The sequence below is a fragment of the Aulonocara stuartgranti genome (assembly GCF_965226115.1).
Source record: "Aulonocara stuartgranti genome assembly, chromosome: 1".
Classification (NCBI taxonomy): Eukaryota; Metazoa; Chordata; class Actinopteri; order Cichliformes; family Cichlidae; genus Aulonocara; species Aulonocara stuartgranti.
In genome coordinates, this window is record NC_138939.1 from 7,814,407 (window position 1) to 7,829,737 (window position 15,331).

Genomic DNA, 15,331 nt, shown 5'->3' on the forward strand with positions numbered 1-15,331 from the left:
CACTCCGTGAAGCTAACCTGCCCCCTAGCAGGTTTACTACAACTAACCCTGACTGTCTCCGGCCCTTTGTCGGAAACCTGACAGTAGGAAGTGTCGGACATGGCGTGCCCCTTCCTTGAAGAGCCAGTAGATCGTGAAGCCCAAATTCTCCGCAGAGCTCTCCGCCGGGAGAGAGTGATCAGAGCGCGTTTGGACATTTTATCATTTCCTGATGATTTTCTGTGTGAACGTTACCGTTTCTCAGCACAATCTATAAGTTATTTGGATAACATCCTCAGGCCATATATTACGCATGTGACACATCGCGGACATGCTCTCAGTTCTGTACATATTATTTGTATTGCACTTCGGTTTTTTGCAAACGGGAGCTTTCTGTATAATATTGGTGACGCTGAGCACGTTTCCAAGGCTACCGTCTGTCGGGCAGTCAGGAATGTTACAGTTGCACTGAAACGTCTCCTGTACTCGTTTGTGGTGTTCCCCGGTCATAGACCCACAAGATTTATCAAAGAGGGATGCCACAAAATTGCAGGTATCAGGATGACCAAAACTTAATTTATGATGTGGTGATACTTGGACTACTACTTAAATTTTACATTTATTTTCACGGTTCCCAGGCGTGATTGGCTGTACAGATGGCACTCACATTCCAATCATTGCTCCTTCAGTAAATGAAGGAGACTATGTGAACAGGAAGTCTTTCCACAGCATTAATGTGCAGGTACATAGTTCCCTGTAGCATTTCAAACTAACAAATTATTTCATTATAGTAATGGATGCTAATTTGTGTTCTCTGCACTGTGAAGATCATATGTGATGCTGCCAACATTATCACAAATGTGGAAGCCAAGTGGCCAGGCTCTGTCCATGACTCACAAATATTCCGTGAATGTACACTGAGCACAAAATTTGGACATGGTGAGTTGAGAATACTTTAAAATATATAAAGACCAATTGCTTCAGGGACATTTGAACTGAAGTGTATCCTTCTGTCTTAGGAGAGTTCACTGGCTACTTGCTTGGTGATAGGGGGTATCCATGTTTACCCTATTTGCTTACCCCTTACCCTGACCCTGAACCGGGCCCACAGCAGCGATATAATCTGGCTAATTGCAGGACAAGAGCCAGAATTGAAATGACTATCGGAATGCTTAAGGCCCGGTTCCAGTGCCTGCAAAGACTCAGGGTCACCCCAGAAAGGGCATGTGACACAACATTGCCACAATTAGAGGAGAACACTGTCCTTCTGAACCAAACATCAGCAGTGATCCAAACCATGAACATCCTGACCCTCCCACGGACATACAAGATGGAAGCGCAGTCAGAGACACCATATGTCACAATCATTTCCTTTGACCCATCACCTCAACATGTTGAAAGAAGAATAAACAGATTTTTTGTTCAACTGGCTTTATTGGTCGCCTGTATTTCCTGTACACAAAGTATTAAAAGATGTAAACCTCATAAAGTGTCTCTGTTGCTTCCTCCTCTGTAACAGCTGTCAATGTTTCTTCATTATTTTCCTGTAGTAAAGAAGTTAACAACATTGCTGTTCTACTGTAAACTCATATAATCTGTGGAGTATTACTCACAACTGCATGTTGGTCTGGCTCAACAGGAGGCTGCACCAGATGCAGTACACCACCACCATCAACTGATAGAATATGAGGTTTATACAGGTCACTTATAACTTACAAGGGACCAAATGGCAATTAACAAACATACCAATCACCTTACACTTCATTGTCATTATGCTCTCAAAGACAACCAAGACTGAGGGAAGGCAAAATCAGTAGGAAAATAACTTCACTACAAAATAATCCATTATGGTAAAGAGTTTATCAAATGAATGAGTAGCACTGCGAAGGTGACTGTGAAGAAAGGATGTATGCACATCATGTATTATTTTGAATTTACCCCCTATGTAGGCATTTGTGTCTTGCGGGGTTATTGACTCAGAGGATGTCCCCGCAGAGATGCCTTCGGCCACAGGGCGCCCACTGTTTTGGCTGAGGGCCAACTGCTCAGCCTCTGTGAGTGGTGGTGGTGGAGGACCCCCACCTGTTTTTCGGGCCTCCGCTTTTTTTCTGTTGGCTATAACGGGGTCACATTTGAGCATACAGAGTAAGCAAATATGTACTTGTAATGTGCTCAGATAATTTCAATAATTTCAATAATTACAGAAAGAAAATTAATGTAGCCTCTAACTGCAATTGATTTACATAGGACAAACAGACCAAGCACTATGGCTCATAATACAATTACACCTCACCTGTTTGGACTATATTTTTATATTTCATTTTTACTTGCTGCCAGGAACGTTTGGGGCCTGTTGGGTTGCACCTGCGCTCACATCACATCACAAAATAAAATGTATAAAATAACAAATAAAATAACATATGATAAAATAACGTGTTAAATGGGTGGAAATCCCTAGATCAATGTTTATATTAACACTCACGCATTGACTCTGTCGGCTATGTTTTGCCATGCATGCTCCCTTTGTTTTGCAGCTGAGGCTGTGTTACTTTTTTTCTGAGAAATTTGCATGTTATCGGCATATGCTGCCATCAGAATTTCGGCCTCAAGCGCTGTGAAATACATTGACCGCGCCTTCTTTCCCTCCGTCTCCATGGTGACTCGCTTAATCTGTGCTCCGCTTATCAGGGCTTTATGTATCCTCGTCCGCGCGCTTCACTTGGGGTTAAAGCAACTCCGCGTTGATTGAACTAATTGTTATCAGCCTTTCTGAAACTGAATATTCCGAGTTGGACAGTTCGGGGTTACTCAACCCTGAGTATCATTTTTAACTCTGAGTTTTCTAAACCGGCTTCCTGAAACAGGGCCCAGATATTTACAAACTCTTCAGATAAAAACAAAAACACTTTTTAATTGTAACATCAAATCAGACTAAATGTTTATTTTTTTAGATTGATAGATATAAAAAAACATATTTGTTAACTTTAAGAGTAAAGAGAGAATCTGTCTGTATTTCTTAATTGTAAATGGCACCAAATTGTATTCAAAATTGAGCCACACTTATGGAGGTCCACAATTCTTTTCCTGGTGTTTTGGTTGATATCTCTTGATTTTTTCCATGTCAAAGAAACAGGCTCTGTGTTTTGGGGGTGTCTTATGTGCGTCCACAGGTGTGCCACCAATTTACTCACATGGACTCTACTAACCTATCAGAAGCTTCTTAAGCTCGGAATGGAATCTTCTGAAGTTTTCTTATTAATTACCAATAAACTTAGTGTATATGTACTCCTAAATTTGATGAAAGTGATTCTGACATTTAACTAATTCAAAAGACATTTCAACATTTATTTATCTAAAACAAAACAAGTTTACTCTAAATTGATGTTTAACAGTAAAAAAAAAGAAAGTTTTTATGTTTTTTTCCCTAAAGTGTATGTAAATATCTGGTTTCAACTGTGAATATACTGCTGTGTATTGAAATTCCTCTTGTTTTGCATAGAAATATACTGAACAACATACAAAGCATAATATATAAAATAACATCTACCTGAGTTTTTTCTTTGAAAGAAGCTCCTTATGTCCATTGTTGTGTACATCAGTACATAACTGAAACCGATTTAGTTTGTTTAGCCGTGGAGAGTAACAACTGAAAATATGAAATAAACACACATGTAAGCTAAGACTTTTAAAAAAACAACAACATTGTTGTTCGGCTTTTCATTTCGCCATTTGTTGATTCACTCGAAGAGCAAGTAACGTTATATGGGTCAAGTGATCACTTTGATATCAATCATTTGTGATAGGCCTACACCGTCATATTTACATTATTTGTACAGTACGAATGATTTGCTTTGGTACCTGGTCAAACTTAAGCTCTCCTCTGTCTGCAGCAAACTCGCAGGCAGCAGCTTCTCTCCTTCGCTGCTGTGCTCAGTCGCCCAGTGCCTGAGCTCGGATCATACCAAAATTAGGGGGAATTTACGACGGTGCGCTATGTGTTTCGTGAGTTGTTTTTGTTTTATACAGTTGTCAGTCAGGCATCTAACTAACAAATTACACTCCAAAAGACCCCATGCTTCTGAAAAAATGACCGGGGCTTAAGCCCAGTAAGCCACCCCCCCTCCGCTGATGGTTGACTCCAAATCTCTCGAACACTACGTCGATTTGAGAACGCAAGACCGAGACAGCGAGACCAAGACCAAAGTCAGTCAAGACCAAGACCACGTAAAAGTGGTCTCGAGAGCGGTCTCGAGACATCCAACTCTAGTATCTGAATACATCCTCAACCACAAAATCAAACAAGCAAAAAAAACAAAAAAACAACAACAACCAAAAACTGCAAAATATGTACAGAGAACATTTTTAGTCGTCCAGTTCAGTTAGTACTTTAACAATATAGCTGTTTAACAATGTCCTCATATTTGACATTTCATGCTTAAACTGCTAACCCTAAAAAGGTGCAAAAAGCATCGCTTTCAAAACTGAATTAGCCTCATTCTGTACACAGCCCCTGTCCAAAAAAAAGGGAAATTGGAACTCTGTGTAAAATGTAAAAAGAAGAGAAAAAAAAAGCAATTAATTGGATATCTCATAATGCCCTAGTTTATTTACAATAAAACATATTTTTAAACTGAGACATTACACCATTTACTGAAAAATATTTTAATTTGAGCATAGCAACAAAGTATAAAATTAGTTTTTCACACACACAAGAGCTGTGGCTAAAGTGTTAGCCACATCGGGATATCATGACATTTGCAGCAGGCATAGGAGGTCGTTTTTGTAAGATTGTTATTGTTTTATGTTAATGATTAGCCGTTAAGGAGGAAACTTGATTGACGTGTTTTGGGTGAGGTCTTTACATCTACATCTGTACATCTACAGTGGTTTGTATTTATCTCACACTTTCTGACGGATGACTGGTGGGAATTTGGGGAGCAGTGTCTTTCCCAAGGACACTGTGAACTGAAGAAACTGAACATCCAATCTCCACAGTGAATAGCCTTCTTTACCTTCTGAACCCCAGCTGCTGTAGATGCTTAAACATGTATCAGAAATGTAGAGATTTAATTTTTTTTAGTAAAAAGAGGAAACAATAGGGACTTATGGTCCTTCATTTGCAAATTTAAGATTTTATAATATATAACAATATAATACATCAACTCTGGCTTTAACATGAGAAACTCTGAATCAGAACCACACTTAGACAACACCAGATGATTGGGTTTAACTGTTGGCCCACTGCCTTGCTCTCCAGTTGTTCCTGGAGCCGTAGTTGGTACTGTGCCAAGACTTTCCTGTAACCCATTTCCTCTGATACACAGGTGTGGGTTCCTTCCTCCTCAGGTCCCATGCTGTTGATCAAATAAAGGCACTGATCTGCCTTCCAGATGCAAGATGAGGAGTTTTGAAGGTGCTGCCAACTGTACTGAGCATGACGAGATGACATTGAGCACTGCAGAAAATGCTTTGCATGAAGTCTGACTTCATTCTTTTCTGGATTTGGAATGGGACTTGTAAATTCTGTGGAAAGAACACAAGAATGTCCCTTTAGCTTGTTTTTCTCCTTATTTCTAGTCACAAGTGGAATGTAAGATCCTCAGAAAAATGACTGGACCTGCTTTTAGGAGGCAATGGGCACGCTATCAGATTTTGTAGACCTAAAAAAGAAATTGCTCAAATGTGTAATGAAAACATTTTGGTTTTCAGTTTGGAATAAAATGGGGGACTGCAGAACCAGAAATATTTTAGCATCTAAGTAAAATATGCCTTTTAGCTGTTGATAAAATATTAACATGAAAAGAAAAACATTTTACCAGAGAGTAGGCATGGCACTGATAAAACTGAGGTAGAGGTTTATGGCATACAGAGACAGATATTAAATAATTCTCAGAAGACTCAAATCTTGCTTTCAAGTAGATAGCTTGGGGTACTGTAGAGATTTTGCAGTTTTCATCAATTTGCTGGAGCTTTCAGGTGTTCGATTACTTGTGCATGCGCCTGAATTTAAATACCTTGTGTAGTGTCGTCTCCACAGATGCCAAGGTTCCCAGTTGCTGCATCGTGCCACCTCCCACTATAAAGGACGATGCATGTTTAAATAAGGCAATATGCAACCATGATCCTTAACATGGATTTAAGAAATAAACAAATTATTGAAACTCAAAAACTCTATCCCATTAATTTAAAAATTAAATGATCTTTATAAAGTATCTTGACAACACACCTTCAATGAAAAGCTATTGAACATGAAAATAAAAATAAAGAAATAAAACAAACTCGCACAGTACCAAACTTTTAGATACGGCAACCAATTTAGAATCACAAATTAACTTAACATGCACCTAACACTGTGAACTGCTGGGAAGAAGCTGGACTATGTAGAGAGAACCAATGCAGGCAGCGGGACAACATGCATTGGATTCAAACCCAGGACCATTATGCTGTAAGACAACAGTGCTAACCACTGCAACACTGTATCGTCAAAAAGATGATGGAAAAAAGGATGTGCATGGTAGCACTCTACTTTCTTCTTAATGTATAGTTTATTAGTTACATGTTATTATTAATACTAATTCAAATAGACATTTCTGCCAGTGATTTCAAGTTATTTTGGCTGTTAATCATCATCAGCAGTAAGCAGCAAAAAAACGTATCGAGAAAGAGAGAAAATATAGGTGATAACTAGTGAAATATGAATATAAATGTGAACAATAAGTAATGTAGTAGTTCATCAAACTAATCACTATCACAATTCACATGTTGGTCATTATGTTAAGTTAAATCTGACCAACGCTTCAGAGGCAGTAGTAAATCTTGTGAATTATAGCGTAAGCTCTTCAATATCAGTCCTTTGGCTGGAGGACCTAAGAAATTGGCAATTTAATATTTCAGTTGATGTATAAGGAATGAATAGCATTTAATACAACTGTTAGACCTTGAATGTGGTGAGGGACAATAACTATACATAGCTTGGGTTTGTTTACAATTAGATAAAACTTAAGGGTGTGTCGTTTAATTGTTGGGTCAACAGTTATTGTTCACAGGTCACAGGTCTGCAGGTACATAAAGTCTTACTTTGCATCAGGGGTGCAGTGGGTGCCATCCCAGCCACAGTAGGGATCTCTGGATAGCATACAGTCCTGGCAGGTGTCTCCATACTGGGAACAGTTTGCTACATCAAGTTGGACCAGTTCACTTGCAATATTCACATACAGCTTTTTCTGCAATGATTAAAAAATGTTTTCTTATTGTTAAAGGCCTACTAGTAAAAATGGAAAAAAAAAAGAAAAAAAGAAAAGAAGCTAATATAAGCATGTAACTTACATATAAAGATGTAAGTAAAATGCTTGTCTTTATGATGTTCATAATTTTCCTTTAGTTGACTAAAACAATTATTTCCAATCAGTAAAGCATCAACAATTTCACCTTCATGGTTGGTGGGGACAAAAGTTTTGTAGGCATCATTGTTACTCACAGAAGATTGGTGAAGGATGAGGCGGAGGATGCGAGCGTGGCTGAACGGTCGATACTCAGCGATGACAAAGGTGCGACTTTCATTGTGCAGCACTTTATGAATCCCTCCATTGTCTATGGAAAACCACAAAAAAGAGGAGGAATGATACTAAATATGATGACTTTTCAAAAACACACTACCTGTTGTTTTTCTGGTCATATATTAGTACAGAGTACTTAAATACTACCTTCTGTTACAGAAACACATTAAAACATTAAAGTACATTCTTCGTAACATTTAGTGTGTCCTACTTCAAATTATTTTTTTTACTTACTTAAAGATAAGAAGATGACGTTCTGATTTCTACTTCTGCTGTTTGGTTTACTGTCAACATGGATGTGGGTATACTTGTGATGATTAAAGAGAAGAAGGCCAGAGGTACCCACAGGAAGAACCAACTGCTCCATCTCCGAAGTCTTGAAAAGACAAATTTAGCCTGAGACATTTGCAGCAATATTGCTATTATTTGCAGTTAGTGGCAGCATTAAAAAAAATAAATAAATCAAAAAATACATAATATGAGTGAAAAAGAACAAATACACACACAAGATAAAGATAGTTGCACTCTGGTCTGAGGGATTTGGAGGCAGTACAAGTTATTTAAGAGTTATACCGTTTGTTTCTAAAAAGTCCGTAGATCTTAGTATCCTGCCACCGATCTGATTGCACAGTGGCCACATCTACCAGTTCAGAGAAACGCTGCTTTCTCTCAGGGTCTCCACAGAAGAGCCTGGCATTCATCTGGGATGTCCAGGTAAACTGCATGTTGTTCTTAGGACCACCAACATCTGTCTAGAAGAAACACAACTTATTAATAATTGGAAGAATATTTATGCAAATATAAATCTTGTTTTGTAAAGTGGTTATGTGGTTACTGATGCTGTTCATTTTTTTCTGTTTTGGAAAAATGTAGGCATTACCTATTTAATTCAAACTTCCCCATTCATTCTGCTCTTACCATGCAAACCTGGGTCACAAAAGGGAGCCACATTTCACTGAACAGTCCAGTGTCTTCACTTTTCTCCTTATAGAAGCCATAAAGTCTGTTCTGGGAGGGATCCTCTTCACGTTTGCTGAGCACCAATCCTACATAATGCTGCTCTAAACATTGAAAGAGAAATATTTATTTGAATCCAAACATTTATAGTGATGCGATTTCACTAAATAAGGTCTCTGTGGCTCTAACTTTATGAAAATACCTTTATCGTGGTTCTTTGGCCCCACTCTTGCTTTACCAAATTTGTGAATGCCAACAGATTCAACAGATCCAGAGCGTGTTATGTAGAGATCTGTACTTTGTTCAGATTCTGGAACAAACAGTGGCAAATTGACGTTTTATAGGGATGTACAAACAGGGAGAAACTAGTTCAATATTATAGTAATAGGGAGAAGAAGCAACCTTTAAAAGGGACTGATTTAAATAAAAGATGTTAGTAGTTTTGACAAAAGTACAGACTTTCTGTAAACACACAAGAAGGATTAAAATTACAGACTCATAGAAAAAGGTGAATGAGGAAGGAGGGATTCATCAGCAGATTTATTCAAAAGCATCTTGTGTGTAAAAAACTCACCTGCAAGGGCCGACAGGTCACCTTCCTTTATGTTAAATGAGCTTATATGTTTTATTAAACTCTCCTTGCATATCGGTGACTGCTCTGCCAAATTCTATTAAAGAAAGAACAGTTTATCTTAATGTTTCCCAACTAATGTACATCACAGATAGCACGCATATATATATACCCAACACCCTGTACCTGTGATGTATTTGCTTTCTTTTCAGAAGAAGGTTGTTTCAATTAAACCAAAGTAGAAGTAACTTATCAACCCTGAGCAGAAACACCACAACTACCATTTCCCAGTATTATATCAGTCCTCTGTCACAGTACTCTGTCCTACCGAGTTACAGCAAACTGTTTCATCGTCAGTGGTTCCACACACAAACAACTGGTTAGCATCTTTCTTCGGGTGGACCAAAGTGATGTTATAGCTGCAATCCTAAATGACAAGATGAAAATTGTTTGTTAGATTTCTTGAGTGGTCAAAAAATACAATTTGACAAACTACTTCTTTTTATTTTTTTGTTTATCTGTTCACTGCTTACCTCACTGTTGCAATTCTCCAACCGCATAAGTCTTTGATTCTGTGGAAATACATAATGCAGGACTATTACTTTTCCATGATATTAATATGAAGATACATTTATTTCAGAGCATTCAGTACAGTAATTTACTGTGATTATACAGCTATGTTCTACCTTGTTCTGGTTTTGAAAGTTGTAGGTATTCAGGTATGTTTTTCCAACAGCTAAGGCAGTGTCCGGCTGCTCTTCTAGAAGAATCTGTACTGGTGGATCTGAACCGTTTCATTGCAGTTTCTAAAACAAATTTTTATTTTTATTTATAATATGTGTGTGTGCGCAATATATATTGAAACTGGACAACGTGCTCAGATGCTCAGAGATTTCTGGAAACCAAAATAAATTTGGTTTTGGTTTAAGAACCAACTTTAAACCAGTTCATCATATGTGCAGTCAGGAAGTCCTAATGAGAAACATGCTCTTCAGACAAAGTCCTCCTGAGGTCATGTAGAGGGATATAAAATATCATTTTAACAGTGGTTTTTTCTTAGCAAATACTTTGGACAGATGAACAAATGAAGCAACATTGTGTAGCACAATATCTCATTTTAATTCATAACATTAACATTACCATTGTCACCACTTTCGATCACATTACTCACACTTAATGGATTAAATGATATCGACTCTATCTTCATGTGTTTGCATTTCATTTACACCTTTTTTCCTGCAGAGCTGTCTTTTAACTATTTAAAGAAACACAACATCACTGCCACCACAACAAACAAAAGTTGAAGCCAGTATGTTAAATCAACATCGCAGTCTAAATCTAGATTCATTAGCTTTCATTTAATCAATCTTGAAAATTAGTGGTCATTTTTTGACCACTTTTGAAAAACCACTTACATCACAACTAAAAATCAACGGTGCTCTAATAATATTTTAGCTTACACTAAACACAGCAACTTATTAACAACTAACATCGCTGAGTCGACCATTCAGCCACAAACTAACAACTTACATATCACTGTATTTCTTTATCTAAAGCAGTGGCGTTCCTTAGAAAATCAAAGTAAGTAGTTCTTGTAAAGTGAAATCTACACTTCAATTAAACCAAAGTCAAAGCGTGTCTCTCTGTACCTCAATAGGCATTCTGTCTAGTTGGCTGCTTGCACAATCCCTTCAAATACTGACATCTTGTGGCCACAGTTGGCGATTGTCTCTAGAAGAAGGCTTGACTTTTCATTTAAAAGCCACAAATCTAGAGTTTTGAAATTATGCTACATAAATAGTTTTATTTAACATTAGGCACTGAAATAAATTAAAATGTTTTTTTTTTATTTTTTAATTGAATTTAATTTCTGATGAATTCACTTATTGAACGATGTCCTACAGAAGAGGATTAGGGCCACTGGAAAAAAAAAAGTGGACATGTCTTTTTTTTTTCTTCTTTTCCAGAATTCTGACAAAAATGTCAGAATCCTGAGATCAAAGTCAGAATTTTGATAAAAAAAAAAGTCAAAATTGTTTTATATTTTTATTTGTTCCCATGAACAAAAATTATAGTGCACACATTCTTTCTATACTTTAAAATTAAGATTTTCCCTTTCTTTTGTGTTTCTGGGTTTATAACTTTATCCTGACATTTAAAGTATTGATGTAGAACTGAAGAAAACAAATATTACCTACCCTTTTCTGTGAATATTATCCTTGGTGAAGACGCAAAGTTTGCCTCAATCCGACTACAGAGGAGTAAAAATAATAAATATGCCGCTAGGCTCATCTTTGGGACCGTCAAGCACGGTTGTCTAAAGATTTGAATACGATTTTGTGAAGAAAAACAACAACACACAAAAATACACGTTCGGATTGCCCAAAAAGTCCTATTTTTTTTTCTTCTTGTTAATAGCCAGGGGCCTACGCTGGGGCAAGAGGGGGGCAACGCCCCTTAAATCAAACTTTTAGAAGCTGAGAAAGAAAATAATAGATTACCCACAAACTGAATATGGACAAGATTTAGCAGATGAAAAATCCACTGGAAAAGGCACAGATGAGATGATAGCTTTCACCTCTTGTTCGTTCTTTCCACTCCGTGGTCTGTTTGTGCTCTGTTCTGCGTAGGCTTAAACAGCACTCGGCAGAGATCTCTCCCCCTGGGCAAACATCCAGTCACGTATGCAAATGGCCCAGTGTCAGGCAGGGCAGAGCAAAAGGAAATAGCAAGTCTCTGTCGTCAAAATAATAGCGACTCGTGAGATAATTAACAAGTAAAAAACAAACAAACAAAAAAAGGTCTATATTTCTACAATCAATGGGGTACTAGTCCATTGTTCTTCTCACACTTTCAGTCTGGCAGAGAAGTTTTTTCTTCTCGATCCAAAAAGCACCACTGTGAGCCTGTCTGCTGAGCCGACTCGACTGGAGGACGTGTTTGTCAGACCCCGACACAAAGCCCCGCTTCAGCTTTCAACTCTGAGCAAACTTTAAACACACTTAAAATTTCTTCTGAAATTTTTGCTTTCTAGTTTCATTATATACTTTAGCTCAGGAAGCAAAAAAACAAACAAAAACATTTATATGTATACATGTATTTAATTGATGTATCACAAATATATTACTTTTACCAGTCAATGGGAGGAAGGTAATTTAGAACCTGTGGAGCAGTGAGGAGGGAGAATAATGGAATAGAGTCATGGTTTTAAATGGTAAATATGAAATTATGTTTCCTGTCTGTTACACAAGCAAAGCTGTCAGCTGGCTTGCACACCAGGATAATGCAATGTAGTGATAATTGGAAACTCCTATTGCAGAAGCAAATGTTGGAGAAGACCTGCTCTCATCACTTTCACGAGATGACATCAAAGATCTGTTTCCTGGTCCTGAACATTTCCTCAGACGTCGGGCTCTATGGCTTGCAGTGCACAAATGTGAAGAAGTAAGTTATGTCCTATCGCTGTGTGACAAAACTGAGAACACACCAGTTTGTTTTATGCAGTTTCAAGTAATTCCACCAATGCTCACTTAACAGAAAGTAGAAGAGATGTTGATCATCTTCTTTAGTTTTGACTTAAATCAAGTGGCCTACATATTTAACACTTACTGATATTGTGTTGTATTTTCTTTCATGTGTAGAGACCTAAAGTTCTTGTGCAATTTTATGTGAAAATTAGCCCTGTGTACACTGTATTTTAGAACAAGACTGCTGCTGAAAAAACGCTAACAACCACTGGAGATGGTGACTTCTCCAGAGAAGAACCCAGCACTTCTAAGTTTGTAACTATGTCCAACCCAGAGTACATAGTCTTCACAGACAGTGAACTTGAGCAAGCTCGACGTTCCTACTTTGAACAGAAGCAGCTGGGGACAGAGTGTGCTGAACCTTTGTCAAAGGAACTCTTTTGTCGACTCGTAAGAAACACCATGACAAACATGATTTCGATAGCAAGAGCAGCTGAGGACTCCAGATATCCCAGCAAACATGAGGTTGATGCCTAACAAAGCAATTGATGGAGTACTACCCAATGCTTAAAGAAACGTGGGGTGACTGGGTAAGTAGCATTTTCTCACTATCACTCTGTGTTAATCATGGGTGATGTGTGTTATCATCTCTTAATTATTACTGTTTGTACCTGTTAGGAGCATGTTGCTAAAAAGCTAATGAAGAGACTCTCCAATGTTAAAAGTCCAAGGAAGGGCAAAAAACCTCCTTCGAAGAAGCCAAGAAAGGATGGAAATGAAAGCGTTGCAAGAAGTGACAGCAGTGAGGAGTCCAGTGCATCAACTATTATTCTAGATAAATCACCAGTTAGATCGATGGGCATCCCAGTGCACCACCAGGATGGCATTGATGAAGAATATAAGTATGATTTAATACACCTTGAGTGTATATGTGGTTTAAGGGATACTTTTTTTATTTTCTTAAAAATTCTGCTAACAATAGAACCCATCTACTTCACTGTTTATGTTGGAATCTTTGCGTTCCATTTAATAGTGACAACTTGACAGGATGAATGAACAATTTGAGGATAGGTGGTTAGTTAATTTGTTGATCTAATTTACAGATATATTTTTGGTGTTTTTGTTTTGTTTTGCACCAATAACAGATATATAAAGCCTTACTGTTGCAATAAATAATTTACACACCTCTGCTCTGTGTGTTTAGCTGGTTCAGCTGACTTCTTTGACAGCCAAAAAACTCAGGCAAGACACTACAAGACTCTCCAAGATATATAAAAGACCCAAAAACCAAACCAATGCTGTAAAGGAGCAGGACAGAGCAGTGAAGATACCAGAGGCATACCTTTGTTTCAGAGATCTGGATCATGTAAGCAGCACTTATTTCTTTTAGCCATCCTGTTATTCCTTTGGGGACATTTTGATTGTTATCAGTTATTGTCAAGACCACACACAGAGCTAGATAGATCTCTTAGTTGGGTTTCTGTTTGTATTTTTCAGGTCCTGGATGACCTACAGAGAATTATTCAACCATCCAACTCGAAATACATTTCTGAGATGAAGGATAGATGGGAAATCTTCTACTCGAAGGTGCAGTTCTATGGTGTCATGAAGAAAGTTATGAAGCTGCCAAAAACTTTGAATGGAGGTAATGCTACAGTATCTTGATTTGTCTATATTTATGCTTTGCAAATTACATTATTTGCAATGCTTAATGGTGTTGCCCTGTCTTATTTTTCTTTTTTTCAAACCAGTGGAACATGCAGCAGCTGTGTTCAGAGCCCTTCCAATGCTTTTCCCTTCCAGCACAGTACCACCTAAGAAGCTGGGCGTCTGTAGTGAGGCTTTTTTTTCCATGTCCTAAAGGCAAGGCTGCAATATTCTATATTTATATATTGTTGTATTTTGCAGTTACTCATGCTTTCCTTTTATATATTTTACTGTGGAGTCGGTCTAAATATTCTTAAAGTTCAGATCCCCATAACATGTTGATGTTAATGTTGTGTAATCTTTCAACTTGTTCTTCTAAAAACTTATGTAATATAGGATAAAAACTTATGTAATTCAAATGCAGATTGTTTTAAGCTGCAGCTAAATTTATTTTTGCTACCAGAGTATGTTATACTGATATTATTCCTGTTAAGAGTATCTGGAATATGCACTTTTTATATTGACGATGTTACACAGTACCCTGCTGAAATGTAGATAATGTTAGACATGATTCTCCTGGAACTGACCTCAGTACTATTAAAATTGAGTTACTGACCCATTGCTGTGTCAATAAAAGCGCAAAAACTAAGAGTGTGTCTGCTGTCTTAATTTAAGATGAAGTCCTTTATTTTTAGTAGCTTTTGAAGAGATGGTGTCTTATTCTCAGGAATTTTTGCTAATTATTGTTCTCAGAGGTGAAATATATTTCTAATAGTTAGTTCAATCAAGAAAGAAACAATTCAGTTTTAAGAAAATATAGAAAGAAAATATAGTAATTTTTTTTTTGTTATGTGGAAAATCTACATTAGGTGTAGAATCTTAAAGTAAGCAAATAATTCTTGAAAATAGCTTGTTCAAGAAAGCATAATACTCGATTTAGGTACAGATTTTCTAAATATCAAAGTGTCTTTCCTTATAATAAGTCACATTTTCTTCAATTAAGCATACATTTTAGACAGTTTTATCTAGTTAAAAGGCATACAGCAGTTAGCAGTTTGCTAGTTTTAAGAATTCTAGTCAAGCAACTTTTGCTTACCCCATTGGCAGATTTTTTTCCTCAAAACAAGAAAATTTTGTTAGATTTGAGAATATTT

The 15,331-nt window shown here is 37.3% G+C and overlaps 1 pseudogene across 1 annotated transcript; it reads right to left on the reverse strand.

Moving 5' to 3' along the window:
• Window positions 1-5,095: 5,095 nt before the first annotated feature.
• On the reverse strand, window positions 5,096-11,355 carry LOC309689668 (semaphorin-7A-like; annotated as a pseudogene). Its single transcript, XR_014280840.1, has 14 exons — window positions 11,262-11,355; window positions 9,750-9,869; window positions 9,597-9,635; window positions 9,392-9,490; window positions 9,067-9,160; window positions 8,695-8,802; window positions 8,454-8,596; window positions 8,109-8,287; window positions 8,042-8,066; window positions 7,770-7,911; window positions 7,457-7,569; window positions 7,057-7,202; window positions 5,994-6,055; window positions 5,096-5,502 (listed from the first exon to the last, which is right to left on the reverse strand). The product of XR_014280840.1 is annotated as a semaphorin-7A-like (transcript).
• Between the last annotated feature and the right edge of the window lie 3,976 nt (window positions 11,356-15,331).